Below are 15,796 nucleotides of genomic sequence, written 5' to 3'. Positions count from 1 at the left end.
ATATCGATGTTCTCCATTACAAGGAGTGCCTCGAGTGAGTGCATTTTGAGATTTAGACTTCCAGCACTGAGTAGCATTACCCTCAGTTTGTGCTTGCCTGTTCCTGTTATGGTGGTGAATATGTTATTTGAACCTAGCCTAAAGAAGGCACTATAGGGGCAGCAAGAGCCTTAGCCAGTATCCAGAATCCCAGGAGCAACAGGTGCAGGCCATCTGTAGCAAAGCATTGTGGTCTGTCGACCATGTCATCCCAAGCATATACTGGATCCCCTTAGAATGACACCAGAAGCTTAGCCAATTGTTGAAGTCAATCATTTTGTCCTCGTACTGTGGTATCATTCTGGGCAATGGCAGAATGCTACTCAGGGCTAGGGTCATAATTGCCTGGCCTACAAGTTTGGAGAGCTCTTCCATGCCTCTTTTCATGTAGTCCAGGGCGGTACGTCTCAGGCCATTCACATCAACAGGGACAATGACAGAGTCATATTTGTACTTGTTGTGGAGTGACCTGAGTGTATGGGTTATGTGGCGGATCTTGTTACCCGACAGGCAGCTGACAATAACCTTCTCCTCGTTTAGCCTGGTGAGTGGGACATCATTGTGCCTGACTATAGAGTCACCTATGACTAGTGTGTTGGGTACATTGATTTGCCTTATTGGCTGTGGTTGAGTGGCACACTGACTCTTTGGGCTATGTGCCATTGGGGTTATGTTGGGGGATGGAGGCTGCTTGTGTTTCCACTTTGGAGGTCTCTGTTAGACAGATTATTATTGAGAGCCTCTGCAAATGTTTTTGTGTTACTATGTGTGGATTATGGTGGTGTAGATTTAGTGAGACTATGTGATGAGTGTGGTGTGGTGCAAATGTTTACCTTCTCCACATGAATGTCAGGGTCAGTCTTGGTTGGAGAGAGCTCTACCTCCAGTTTGGCTAGATAAGTGCATCTCTCACAGGTTGTAGTGTTGGGTGGTAGGCAGAGAGGGTTGTCTGTGTACATCAGGCAATGTCTACATTGCCTCAAGATGTCCAGATTCATCAGATAGACAGGAGAGAACACTGGGAGCTGACCCTTGGATATGCCTGAATATAAACCTATTCTCCCCTAGATAAGTGAGGAAAGTGAGGACAAGAGCTATTTTACACTAAGCAAGTGAGAAAAGTACGTACAAAAACTGTTTACCTCTAGGTAATGAGGAAGACTGAGTGCTATAGTAATTAGTAGCTTATGTAGTGCTTACAAGTTCTGAACAAGTGCTGAGCATGAATAATCAATCCATATAGGGTTTTGGATAACATAAACACACTGTCCCCCCCCAACAGGTACACAATCATATATCCATGTACACTACAGAGCCCCTGTAACCACAACTATGCAGGTGCAAGCTGCACTCAGGCTGCATGGGACCTGTCCACATCCCAGGTTGTATCATACACATATGGCAAAACAAGTTGCTCTCCACATACACATCATGTAAAACATAGCTTCATGTCAGGCTGTGTACCCACTGAATGGTGCACACCAACAGGTATCACAACCCACAAAGGGGGAGACACCACTGATAATGGGAAGTACTGCACTACTACCCTGCTGAGTCTGGTATGAAAGGCCATGCACCTTGATCAAATTATTTGATGTCAACAGTACAGATGTAGATGACAGTAAGGTTGATTTCACACTGCATATCATAACCTTGCCAGGTCATAGGACATCATCACCCATATTGTGTTCCACCTACACTCAGTATACTAGATGTACATTCCTATGTCACATGAGTGTTTTGCAACGGGACTGCTGGCAGAACCAACACTACAGAAGGTGTCTGAATAATACATGCACATCACACCAGTGCCAGCTACAGTAAGACAGGGTTAATTCATTGTACTCCCCCCTCATTGTAGTCTATACCGCACATACTAACAGAAGGCATCTGCCTACTGAAGTATGCAAATGACTATGACCTAGGAGCAATAGCTCACTCAGAGTGTTGTGGACAACATACAGAAGGGGCTTTGTGGGTGAGGTGTGTGACATATGGGCACAATCTGACAGCTACATATTGCATTGTCATCCCTATGTTAATAACCCTGTACCCATGAACTACCACCTAGGCAGCGGTCAACATAATGGACACTGTGTGTAAGGGATGCAGCTGGGCAGTTGTCTTTCCTGTCATAGTTACATCACCACACCTGTCAGGTAGTCATATGTGGCAACCCTACTCATGACAGGGTGCCATCCATGAATATAGAGATCATTGTCCAGCCATACTCAACACTCAAGTGACCCATATCAGATCACATATTTCCTTTAATGGGTATTGGCCATGTTCAGATGGCCTACACCAGCCTTCCCATTCCCCGTCTCCACTATGTAGTATGATGCCTACCCTGAATAAAGCCATGTCTAGCCCAGTGATGTTGGACTGCTACACGTACACATCCTGATCTCAAACACATACTTCATGGACATCCACCTTCCTAGTACTAGGATCACCACATGCTGGACAGATCCTTGTCCCATACACTTCACATAGTCCTGCCATACTATGCATTCCTGTCCAGCAAAGGTGCACATCACCCCCCTCTCAGACATGGTGTGATGACCGCATGGTAAATGTATCATTAACCCTGTGGATGAGTTATGTGGCACTGCTCCACCTGGCCCCAGAGACCCACCTGTCAGCTACAGCTAGGTAACCTTTTATCCTAGATTCATACATGGCCCAGGGCATATAGCCTACTAGTTGACTTTGACCGTACATGCTATAGTTGATATCCATCCCTGCAAATACCATCTGGCTAGCCAGTGTCCCATGTGTATCACATGTGCAACACAGGTGATACATGGCAGGATGTTGAACTGCTGTACAGTGCCATGTAGATGTATATGGCAAAACACATACATGTAAAACCTTCCATGAGCAAGTCTGCAGGGTCACAGGGCATCAAGGTTAACTGCATTAATGTGAACACATCCAGCCATGTTCTGATAGGTAGGAACACCAGTACAGGTAAACAGACATGCCCACATCAAGACAGCATCCACATGGAGTATGAGCAATGTAATCAGGTGACACACACACATATATGGTGATCATATCCAATCACCATTGAGTGTCACATGTGTGCGACACAAACATATCAGTGATGGCAGTGTCATGTAGATTTGCAAAGACAACTATTTAATCATAATAAATGTGATACACATGTAAGTTCAGCTGTAGCTCCGTATGTCTCTGTGAGTTACTGTGACATGTCTCCATCATTATGTCTTCCAGGTATGCCACGTGCAAGGCTACCCCCTTATACCTGCTTGGAGGATGAGGCCCTCATCCCATACCTACATGGCAGTCATGATATCCTGTTCAACCATGTGCCACAGGATGCACAGCAGCGGGATGCCAGTGGATGGAACTTCACAGGAGAGTTAATGATGTGGGTTGCCACAACCGCACATACCAGCAGGTGCACAGGCACTGTACAGACCTCATTAGATGGGTGAAACAGTGTGCGAATGCAATCACCAGGGAACAAGGTGCAACAGGTGGTGGGCCACCAACCCAGCCCCCACTCACACGTACCGAGGAGCTACTGGTCAACCTGGGGACACCTGCAGAACAACATCCCCAAGCCTTAGCCGATACTGTGGAGGTGGGTGTCTCTCAACCACCGAGCCTGGAGTTGCCTGGTAAGTCACTACTGCACCTATAACAACTATATTCCATATAGTTATATGTGTCACTGTACAATATGTAATGTAACATCATATGCAAGGCATGTATACACACATGCTGCATACTATAGTATGCTACTCTGTGTATGCACACATGTGCATACTCCATAGTATAGTCTATTGTACTGGTGTATGTGTTAACATGCACATTGCACCCTGTAGCTATCATACAGGTGTGGATAATGATCATACTGCTGTGTTACTCCTATTTAGGTACCCCTGGCATTCCGCTGCGACAGCAGCCCATTGCAGGTGAGACTGTTATTTATCAGGCATCTTAATGCACAGATCTATCTGCCATGTGGCCATTTACCACATGTACACATAATGTACATGTTTGCATGTTCTCCCTGCGTTCGCGTGGGTTTCCTCCGGGTACTCCAGTTTCCTCCCACATTCTAAAGACATGCTTCTGGAGTGTTTCTCCCTGGGCCTCCGCTGAAAACAGGATCTGTGGAACCTAGTCGGACTTTCCCGGTCAACAAATGTTAAATAAAAATAAAAAATAAATAAAAATGTATGGTCCTGTCACAATATACAGGTCAGACCTGCAATGCATCACAATGGCTACCCATGTGCAATACTTGCAAACTATGTGAAAAACTGACATGAAACCTCACAAACTGTCATTGCCAGATATGTGGACAGCTGTGCATACAATGGTGGAGGTGCTGTTCACTGTAGGGACATGTACTACAGATCAGAACTACATATGTGGGGAATATAAACAGTACTACATAGTGAGCTGGAGTATGGCCAGCCCACAGGATTCACTGGTGTGGATCATAGCCCTGCTATGAATGTCACACAATGTGATGTTCTATTTTGACATGTCTATGACATCTAGTGGCCTGGCTGCAACACTGCCTAACTATCCTGAAAAACATATCCCACATACCACCCTTTGTCTGCATAACCCTGTCATCAGTGGAGCATATAACATCTATGGGTGTATGTCATATGGGACAACACAGACATGTGAAATTGATGCCCGTCACAATAATTTGGCCAACACATGTACACACATGGCCATGGATGATGGCCAGAGACATGAAGCAACACACACAGTAGACGTGATGTGCTTGTGTGACCACCCTGTCGTACATTGGCTCCACATGGTCCAACTATGGCCTTTGAGTAATGGTTATATTGCAGATGTGGAACACTAGACATCCTACAGGCCTGTGCACATCTTGTGTAGTAGTGACATCAATCCACCACATAAGATGTGTTGAACATCTTGAGTGTGTCATGGCATGACAGCAGTCACCTGTACAGTATCCACATCAGCCCACAGATACAGTACATTCTCCTTGCTGGTGTTGGACATCAGTGTCATCCTTGCTCCTCGTGTGTGTGTGTGTGTGTGTGTGTGTGTGTGTGGTATACAGATGTCATGTGGGACATGGTGTATAGACGAGTTTACCATGTCTGGCCATAATTGCCAGGCAGCAGAAATATGGTTGCAGATGTGCAGGGTAGTCATCTGTATTCACCTCAGTGACCTGTGTCACACATTCCACATCATGGTTTAGTGTGTATACATCTCAGTGACGTGGGTCACATTCCACAGTATATATGTATTGTATCTGAACACAGTCATGGCTATGAACTGTGTCTGTAACTCACACTGCATAGCAATAGAGACACCTCATGATTCCATGCAATGGCCATGCACATCAGCTAAATGTGCAGTATATCTGTAGGGTGGACAGACAACACTGCATTGGGACACCATTACCCCACTGTATATTTGACAGGACACCATTGTGTTAAACATGTATGCATGTCATTGCACACGTCAGCAGATCACATGTCATACTACATGTGATTGTCAAGGTCATATGCCACACATCAGGCAGGTGTACTGTTAACCTGTGCTGGTCTACATGGTGTAACACATGGATGTATGCTAACTACTACTATGATTGTGTAATTTGCATACCTTCTGCTATGACACATGCATGATGTTGTGTGCAACCCAAGAATGTATAATAACTACCACTGTTATTGTCTGCGCTGCAAGCCATCTGCCGTATGCATGTTGCATGCCTTCTGCCATATCATATGCATGTTGGGTGCCATATCACATGCATGTTGAGTGCCATAGCGTGTGTGTGTCTGAGTGTGTATCTGTGTGTATAGATTGTAATGTACAGTTTTTGTCTGCCCCTGTGATGTAGGTGCATTCCCCTCCTGCGGTCCATCTGATGTTAGTGTCCCCACAGACTCTAGCAGTGATGACGAACGTATGATTGAGGCACAGGCAGGGTTGTCAGGGGCTGAATCTGTGCCATTGGCTGCCATTCCACCTATATCCCCCTCATCCATGCACACAGATCCCATGCCTACACATACTCCCTCACCAGTGGCCATAGAGGAAGGGCAGTTGGTGTGTGGTAGCTTGGAACAGGAAAGTGTGGGGGCTATGGAAGGTGTGCCTGAACACCATGGTGTCAGCCAACTGACTGGTGATGCCCCACACATGCACGTGGCCAGTGCTGCTCATAGAAGGACCTATGGCCAACATGCCCCTGCAAGACAGAGCACAGCAGCTGGTGTCACCAGACGCATGTTTCAGGCTGTAATGGAGGCACAGCCACGTGCTGAATGGCACAACAGAGAAGATCAGAGGCTTCAGAGAGCTGCTGTCCATTCTTTAAAGAACAACATACAGGCAATGGTAAATGCTCAACAGCAGATTGCTGAAGCTTTGGATAGACAATTGGGTGACATGGTTTAAGTCCTTGACCATGGCATGACAATCCGTGAGCATGACCTGTCTGTGTTGGAACATCTGGTAGGAGTGAGGCGTTGGGCAAGTAGACGTAGGCCTGCTACATCAGCTGTTTCAGGTCTACGTGAATGAGCTACCTCACATGCCCGCTCCCACAGTGGCAGTAGCAGCAGCATTGCAGCTGGTGCTGTGCTGTCCACACCGCGACACAGCAGGCCACGTGCATGTGCCCCTGGATGGTCCCAACAGGGACACAGTTCCAGTGGACATGTGTCATCAGACAGTACCCAATCTGCACCTCTGCCTGGTAGTGCCCGTGCAACCCCTGGCAGGCACAGGTCACATGGCCGTGGCCAGACACCGTGAACTGTAAAACCTGGCCTGTACAGTTCGCAGCTGTCAATAATACCCCTGTGTAGGCCAGACACATGCCAGAACTGTGTGCATACATATAAGCACACACCGGAAACATATGTAGGGCACCACAACACATACATGCATAACATCCACACATGCCCAATTAGATCAAAGGCCCTAACCCGGGCACATGATGTCATCCAATGATGCAGCCTAGGCCTCTGGCAAACATTATCACCCTGTGCATATGATGATGCCTGTGCCGCATCCTTGACATCCACACCATCGGTGTAGGGACATGCTCATATGGTCTGATGCATAAGGTGAACAGACTAGGAAGATAAGTGTAGTTTACAATTGTTGAGTACTGTTGACAGGCAGCAGACATACCATGTAGTACAGGTGTACAATGCATTTCATACTGTTAACAGTATGTGTCTTGTGTAACAGTAACTGCATGTTGGTCATGATGTTCTGCTTTCCTCCTTCAGGTCTAATTGCACGTGCCGGTGGATGTCAGTGTTTGCAGTTAGTGTCCCACATGTAAATGTGGACTACTCACAGGTATGTATGAATATACCAGCATGCACCTTGTAGCTTTCACATCACAGTGAGAATGTCCCACGTTCCAAACACGTCTACTGATCACAGAGCATGATAGCTGTGTATTAAGCTACTGTGGCTACAGACGTTAAATCCATACTGGGTGATATCACAGGTACAGTTACATGGAGTGGTGAGGTAAGAGAACGGTCTAGCTGATGACAAGGGTAGAGGCCAGTGGGAAGTGTGATGCCTCATTGGGAAGCAGTAATACACGTTCCCATTACAGGATGCCAGCACACAAATGCATCCACACACTCAGGTATTGACACACGTGTATTCAGTGACACAGTAACACACCCACACACTCACAGATTCACGGACACAGTAACACACACTCACACACAGTTGCTACTGTCGAGGTGAGGACCCCTGCCTATGTGCAAATCATCATTACAGTACTGTGCACCTACATGATGCGCCACAGAGAATACACATGTACAGGTAGTCAGTATGGCCTAAGATCTGGGACATCAACATGGACAGTAGATTGCATCGCCTGGATGGGGGGAGGGGTCTTATCAGTTCAGTATGGTAACATACATCCTCACTCCAGGGACCAGACAGCCATACACACACAAACACACATACTGTGGCATTCACTACTGAATATACCTATGTCACACACATACAGATACCTCACATGTGTGAGATACACGCCCCTGCCTATGTCTTGCTTTCTACATTGCAATCTGTACAGATGTCTACACTAGTGTACAGGAGAGTGAGTAACAACTGAAATGTATTCCCCACCATACGTGACATTTATGGACACACACGCAACCACACATGCCAGTACTGTGAATCAAAACACCTGCCTAGCTCATGATATATATGACAGACTTACAGCAGTACTGCATGCATTACAAAGTGTACTGACACTTTCTTTGGCAACAGTGCTGATATATGCACATGGGAGGTCTTAACTGTTACAGGTGTCAAGTGATTTACCTTCGGTGTCACCCTGACCGCTGTTTATGTTGTGTGATATGGCCTTCATTTAACAAAACCATTGCTTACCGGTTACACACGTTATTGTAGGACTGCTTGTAACACACCTGTGAGCTGTCCTCAGCAAACATCCATCTGCAAAGATGCCCCACCACTTAGTTATTTTCACACATCTGTCCATACCTGAGGTACATCTTTCCATACATTCAGCATATCACCATATACAAAATGTCCACATGCAGGTAGAGAAAACAGCCGAAAAATCCACAGTCTCTGTCACTTCAATTACGAATTCCAATTCCAGTAGGGTATAAAAAGTTATTTATTCAGCTAGCAAAAGTTAGCGCTTTCATCAAAAAGGCTTTCTCAAACTACAAAGCTGCCATTTAAAAACATCATTTAAATATGTAAAAAACAAAGTGGGGGATCGTTAGTAGTTAATTTGTCTGATAGATTGTTGAGTGTATATGAAGAAGAAGTCCTGAATAAAGGCCTGAGTTACATACCTACCTGTGATAGTGATGTCTATATTGGATATCAAGATGTTTGTTAGGAAAGCACAGTTGAAATTGGACTTTGGAGCTTATGATGGAATAGCAGTTAGTGATGGTTTAGGGAAGTTTCGCCCTAATAGTTTATACATGCCTGTGCTGCACCCCCTGCTGGATACTTTTTCTAAATTGGTCGAAGATGACTTATATAAGTTTTACAGTGAGAAGAAGAAGTATGGATCTAGGTCCAAGAAGTATAACTTATCGTACCTGCAAAGGAAGGCATTGAATGATCTTAGGAATGAGGAGTCAATAATTATTAGACCGGCAGATAAGGGGGGACCGATAGTGGTTATGGATACAGACAAGTATGTATGCAATATGAATTTAATGCTTAGTAATACTGAATTTTATAACATTATTAGTCTTAATGAAGTAGGAATTAAAGTTTTCCAAGTCTATGATACACTTGAGGATTTGTATCAGAATCAGCTTTTACCTGATACATTGTTGAGGTATTTAAAAGTTAGTAATCCACGCATACCAGAAATAAAAGGACTGCCTAAGGTTCATAAGTCCTTGATTGATCCTCCACTGCGACCTATTGTCGCAGGACAGGGATGGCTGACTGAAACCTTCTCCATTTTATTGGAATTTTACCTTAGGCCTTTGGTTGATTCCAATATGTATACATTAAGAGATAGCAAACAATTCTTAATTGACCTATATGAATACATGGCCACTTTGGATGATAAGGAGTTTTACATACTTGTGACACTAGATGTGGTAAGTCTATTTACAGTTATTCCCAATACTGAAGGTGTGCTGAGGCTACAACGCTATATAAAGAGGAATTCTGATTTTGACGAAGAATTTATAGACATTATTGCCCTGTTTATGGAGATTGTCCTGGAAAATAATGTTTTTGTCTTTGATGACAAAATTTTTGTGTAAGGATGGCGTAGCTATGGGCACATCTTGTGCCAATAGCTACGCCAATTTGGTTATGGCTGACTGGGAAGTGGAATCACTGTTTCTCATGGCTGGTTTCAGTGAGAATGTAGGCTATTATAGAAGATTTGCAGATGACCTCTTCCTAATTTGGAAAGGTAGTGAGGCATCTCTGATCCAGTTTGTGGAAGAGCTTAATGGCCTTACAGATTTTCTTAAGTTCACAGTGAATTATTCTAAGTCAAGTATATCATTCCTGGATGTTAGTATTAATAGACTTGCTAATGGCCTATTGAATACTTCCATACATAGAAAGCCATGTTTTAGGAACACTCTATTACATCGGCGGAGCATGCATCCAAGGTATGTTTTTGAAAACATAATGAAAGGGCAGTCTATGAGGGCTTCACGTTTAAACTCTAGTACAACAGATTATTCTTTGGAGATGTCTGCCCTTAAGAATAGGCTTTTGGAAAGACAGTACACCACCAGGGATGTGGAGAGGAATATAGAGTTAGTTAACTCTCTAAGAGAAGGCTCGGTTAAACCCTATTTTTCTGATTGGAAGGGTGTTAACCCTGTTGATTCTATTGGTAAAATAGAACCCCTTAGGATCCCTATGTATTTTACTAGGGATGTTAGTATCATTAGAGGGGTAGTGAGGAAACATTGGGACGTCTTGAAGTTGGATGAAGAGTTATCCGGTGTGGTGGGGCAGGATCCGAGTTTTACATATAAGAACAAACAAAATATTAAGAATAAACTCTGTGACAGATCGGTTCATAGGACATTGAATATATGGAATGGTAGTTTTAACACTCAGCCCTGTGGTAAATGCAATCAATGCAAGTATGTGGATTTAGGTTTGACCTTTACACACCCCATTACTGGGATAGTTTATAAATTTAGGACCAACACATTCTGTACAACTACAAATGTGGTGTACTTAGCCCGGTGCTTCTCATGCACGTCTTTCTATGTAGGCAAGACGTGCAGACAGCTTAGGGAGCGCATCAGGGAACATGTTTATAGTATTAGAATTGGGTCCGAACATAACGCACTTGCAAAACATGTTAAAAGTATGGGTGCTGAACATTATTTTGTTTTTAGTGTCATGCAACATGTCCTATCAGATATTAGAGGTGGGGATGTAGATGCTCGCTTACAAGAGACTGAGCTTAGATGGATAGTCAGGCTGAGAGCAGATAAGAAGCCTGGACTAAATGATAAAACACAAGTGAAACCACTTCTAAAAAAGAGAAGACTTTTTAGACACTAATTTTTGGTTTTATTTATTATATGTTTATTTATATTTATTATATATATTATATATTTGTATATTTAGGGTATTTTAAATGTTTTAGTGTGGTTTGTGACTCTTTGTATGTATAGGTTATAATGAATGCATACCATTTTAAATGAATCAATGATGCAGTATTTAGCATATCTAATTAATTAATTTTGAACCTATCAGCTTTGTTTTTTACATATTTAAATGATGTTTTTAAATGGCAGCTTTGTAGTTTGAGAAAGCCTTTTTGGTGAAAGCGCTAACATTTGCTAGCTGAATAAATAACTTTTTATACCCTACTGGAATTGGAATTCGTAATTGAAGTGATAGAGACTGTGGATTTTTCGGCTGTTTTCTCTACCTGCATGTGGACATTTTATATTTTATCAGTATTTTTATACTTGGATGCAGGAGAGTTAATCCCTTCTTTGGTTTGTTGTGCTTTGATTTGTTATATCACCATATACAGTTAGCAATGTTGAGGCTGCATTGTAACTGCATGATGTACTAAGATACACGTCACCTGCATACATCAGCAACTGCACACGCATGGTATCTGAATACACACCACTACATGTAAATGTGTGTAGGTCATACAATCCTGTCATTTGGGCATGTTTGTAGGCATTGCAATTGGTGGACATGTGTAATGACATACATGACACATGACTGTTGTATGATATGATGGGTGTAATGTACAGATGGAATGTTACCTCTGTCAACATTGATATCACACCTTATATACTGTTAGCATTCAGCAGCCATGGACCTACATTCCATGTGCATGTGTGTAATGGCTGTAGCCACCTGTCTGCACAAAGGACAACAACAGCTATGCTATTTACATGTATGGTGTGTGTGTGTGTGTGTGTGTGTGTGTGTGTGGCATGTACATATCCAGGGCAGGTACATGTATGTCATATCCAAACATGAGGGTGTTTACTGGTGTACAGCAACAGTCATCTGCTAATGCTGTAAATAACAGAGGGCCCCTGGTATGTGTACAGCTGACCTGGTTACAGACAGTGGTATCATTGCATTGCATAACACATGATGCAACTGTGTCAGTACATGGGTACTCTGCACAGTTGATGTAGAGCTTGGTACAGTCCACTGGTCAAGGGTCACATGGTGGTGTACTCTATGTCCTACCACATGTATGGCTGTGTGTTGGTGGTTCGAGGGCATGGTGTCTGAGGTTTACATCCTAGAATACAGCATTTGACACTGTGTCCTGCACCTGACTCATCTGTGATGCTTTTTGTGGGAGTACCGGTCAGTGCATATGAGTGGCCTCTATGTATGTGGGGACACCACCACCTGGAGTGGTCCGTACCTGTGTTATGGCCCACATGTCTGGTTCTGAGGTATATGGTGGTAGTGCTATTGTGCACTACAGAGCCTTCAGCCAGGTGTTCCTCACTGCACAGATGTCAGTACTCTCCATTGTTGGATCTACAGTGAGCAGCTGTGATTATGGATGCTACACATCTAGCACTGGTTAGCATAAGCATACAATGCAGTTGTCCTCTAGGTGTCAGGGTGTTATCCTGTGTTTAGGACATTTGCCTTGGAATGGCACTATATGGGCGAATGTGACTTGGGTATTATCCCCACTCCCTTGAATCATGAATCATGGATGCATGTGATATGTGTCAAAGGCCTGTCTACTGTCAGTCATGTCATCCCAAAATGACAAACACTGGACAAGCTCATAATTACTCACCAAAACAAACAAAAACTGATAAAAAACAAACAGCACTCAGGCAGGTCTTCCCAATAGTTTACTGTTACAAAAAAAGTCAGGTGTACGTTTTTGTAACAGTAAGCTCATAATTACAGCAGGACATTGGCTCATTGTGTTGGTCAAGCAGTTGCCACTTCTAGCAAAGCTCATTGTGTTGGTCAAGCAGTTGCCACTCCTAGCAAGACATCACTGTGAGTGGTGGTATTGTGCTTGGTATAGAATGGTGCATCTAAGGTGATGGACAGCAGCAGACGTGTATAATACCAGTGTCAGATATATGTAGAGCAGCTTTCCTGCTAACAATGACAACTGTTAACACCAGAGTCCATTACAATTTGTTCTTTACATCTAACTGTAGTAGCATGGCCACTGTGGCCTTCCGTGTTTAGACACAGAGTGCATCCCAGACAGCCCTGTGCTACTAAGTGTATGAGCATGCCCAGTATAACCTTATGTAGATGGACACATGGTGCATTCCGAACAGCCCTGTGCTACTACGTGTGTGAGCATGCCCAGTGACACCTTGTGTCAGTTATGTACCTCTATGTGTATGGGCATGGCCATTGTAATCCTGTATAGTGATAGTAGTCATCCATTCCACAGATGGGCATACTCCAGGTCAGGATGGATTCCTACTTTAAACACACAGGTTCACACGTATGTACATCTTAACTGCCAGCATCCCTGTTGCTGTCCACATTCCTTGAAGGTCATAATGACAGCCTTTAAATGTGTAGTCTGTGTGGCGCGACTCATAATTATGTAGTACTGTAATAGTGATCTGTAGATAGGCAGGTGTTCTGTTCCCACCATGGGCGTGTGTGTGTGTGTGTTTGTCCCCATCTGCCTGAGGACTGAATAATGTTTTTACACTGCTCACACTCCATACAATTCCTATACCCACCTTTGACAAGGCTGATGATGTCACCCACTTACAAATACACCTCTGGGAGTGCTGTGACCCAGTAATCTTGGTAGCACATTCTGTAACTGCGTAATGCTGTAGTGTAATAAAGTAGTTAGGTCGGTGTTCTAATCCCAGACTTGCCAAGTGTGTGAGTGTGTGTGTGTGTGTGTGTGTGTCTGTGTGTGTGTGTGTGTGTTTGTCCCCATCTGTCTGAGGACTGAATAATGCTTTTAAAATGATCATACCATTCCTATACTCACCTCTGGCAAGGCTGATGATGTCACCCACCTAGAAATACACCTCTGGGAGTACTGTAACCCAGTAATCTGGGTAGTGCATTCTGTAACTACGTAATGCTGTAGTGTGCTAAAGTAGTTAGGTCAGTGTTCTAATCCCAGACATGCCAGGTGTGTGTGTGTCTGTCTGTCTGTCTGCCTGTGTGAGACTAGTACAGTGCTTTGTAGAGTATGCACTCTCTGTACAAATCACATGACCACCTTTGTCAATCCTGCTGTTGTCACCCACCTAAGTCTACACCTGTAGGTGTGCTGTAACCCAGTATTCGCCGTAGCGCGTGCCCTAAAAGCCTATTGCTGTAGTGTGATACGTTAGGTAGGTGTTCATATACAGGGCATGGCAAGTGTGTGTTTGTCTGTCAGAGCCTGTGTAGAGGTGGCTGTGAGTGTCTTACCATTGGACATGTTGGGGAGCGGATTTTGTAGTTTTCCTATATGGTGTCTGTCTTATGACACATTGGCCACCTCACAAGGAGTACAGCTGTCAGTCAGCCATGGGACTGTGTTGGCAAGCCATACCCCTACATCTGGCAAAAGGCCTGGTGAACAAATTATGCAACCCTAACAGTACTTGGTATATGTCCTGCATCCACAGCTGCCTGGGATATCCTGCTGTGTTGCTAGTACCATGCATATTGATGACAGATAGTAGGCATGGTGTGAATGCAGGGCCTGCAAAGGACATGGCACCCTGTAAAGCAGTACAATAGGCAGATGTTTGTGGACATTGTGCCTTCACTATGTTCCCCACTAGATATCTGCAACATATGTGGTGCCATCAAATATGATCCACAGAGGCCATACAATTCCGTACACATGTGCCCCGTATGGACCAATGCCAGTGACAGGGAATACCTGTATCATATTGTCAATGCAGGTGCAGGGTCGACCTGCTCACTATAAGCAGGTTTCGCCACACCAGTACAGTATTGGAATATCGGGGGATAACAGTCTGTGTACACAACATGTGCCTACCAAACCAGGTACACCTGTACATGTCACTGTACAGTTCTGTGGGACATGCACATCCCAGGCAATGTCCATGTGGAGGACTATCAAACACAGACATGGCATGCATTACAAAGCTATGGCCATACACACTGGTAACCAGGATGTCAGGGCAGATCATGCAGTACCCATCTGTGTGGGACATTGCAGACATTACTCCCCTGCACTGCACACCATTGTTGGGTGATGTGATGCCAAGGAGTACCCCTTACCCTGCTTTGTACAGCCAACCACTAAACACCCATGCAGCAATGCATACATGCATGCCAGTACTGGCACCTTGTGTCTGCATGTGGTTTATGATGCTCCCAACCACAGTCACTCCCAGTATAACCCTCGTTGGCATACCAACACATGTCAAACACTTTCACATGCCCTAGCCCATAGAACCTCCAGATGTCCCCTGTGGCGCATGTAGTCCTGTGCATTACTGCAGTGTGGCAAACTAAGTAGTCAGGTTGTGTATTTGTGGCCCTGGCAAAGAGCGTCAATTAGTGTCCATTAGAGAGTGTGGTTGTGGTAACAATGGCATCCGTTCACGTGGACAGCCATGCGTGCCACACCTAATGTATGTCTACTATATCTCTGTTGCAGATGTCACTCACTTACACACATATATGTTCTTACAGCACAGCAACATGTTGCCTTTGTGTCACATGTATTAATGTCATGCACATGTAATAGTAATGACTAGTCAGTCAGGGGGTTGACCCCTGTACTGTT

Source organism: Protopterus annectens, chromosome 7.part0 (genome assembly GCF_019279795.1).
Source record: "Protopterus annectens isolate FY-2018-M chromosome 7.part0, PAN1.0, whole genome shotgun sequence".
NCBI lineage: Eukaryota > Metazoa > Chordata > Ceratodontiformes > Protopteridae > Protopterus > Protopterus annectens.
This window is presented reverse-complemented; position numbering follows the sequence as displayed.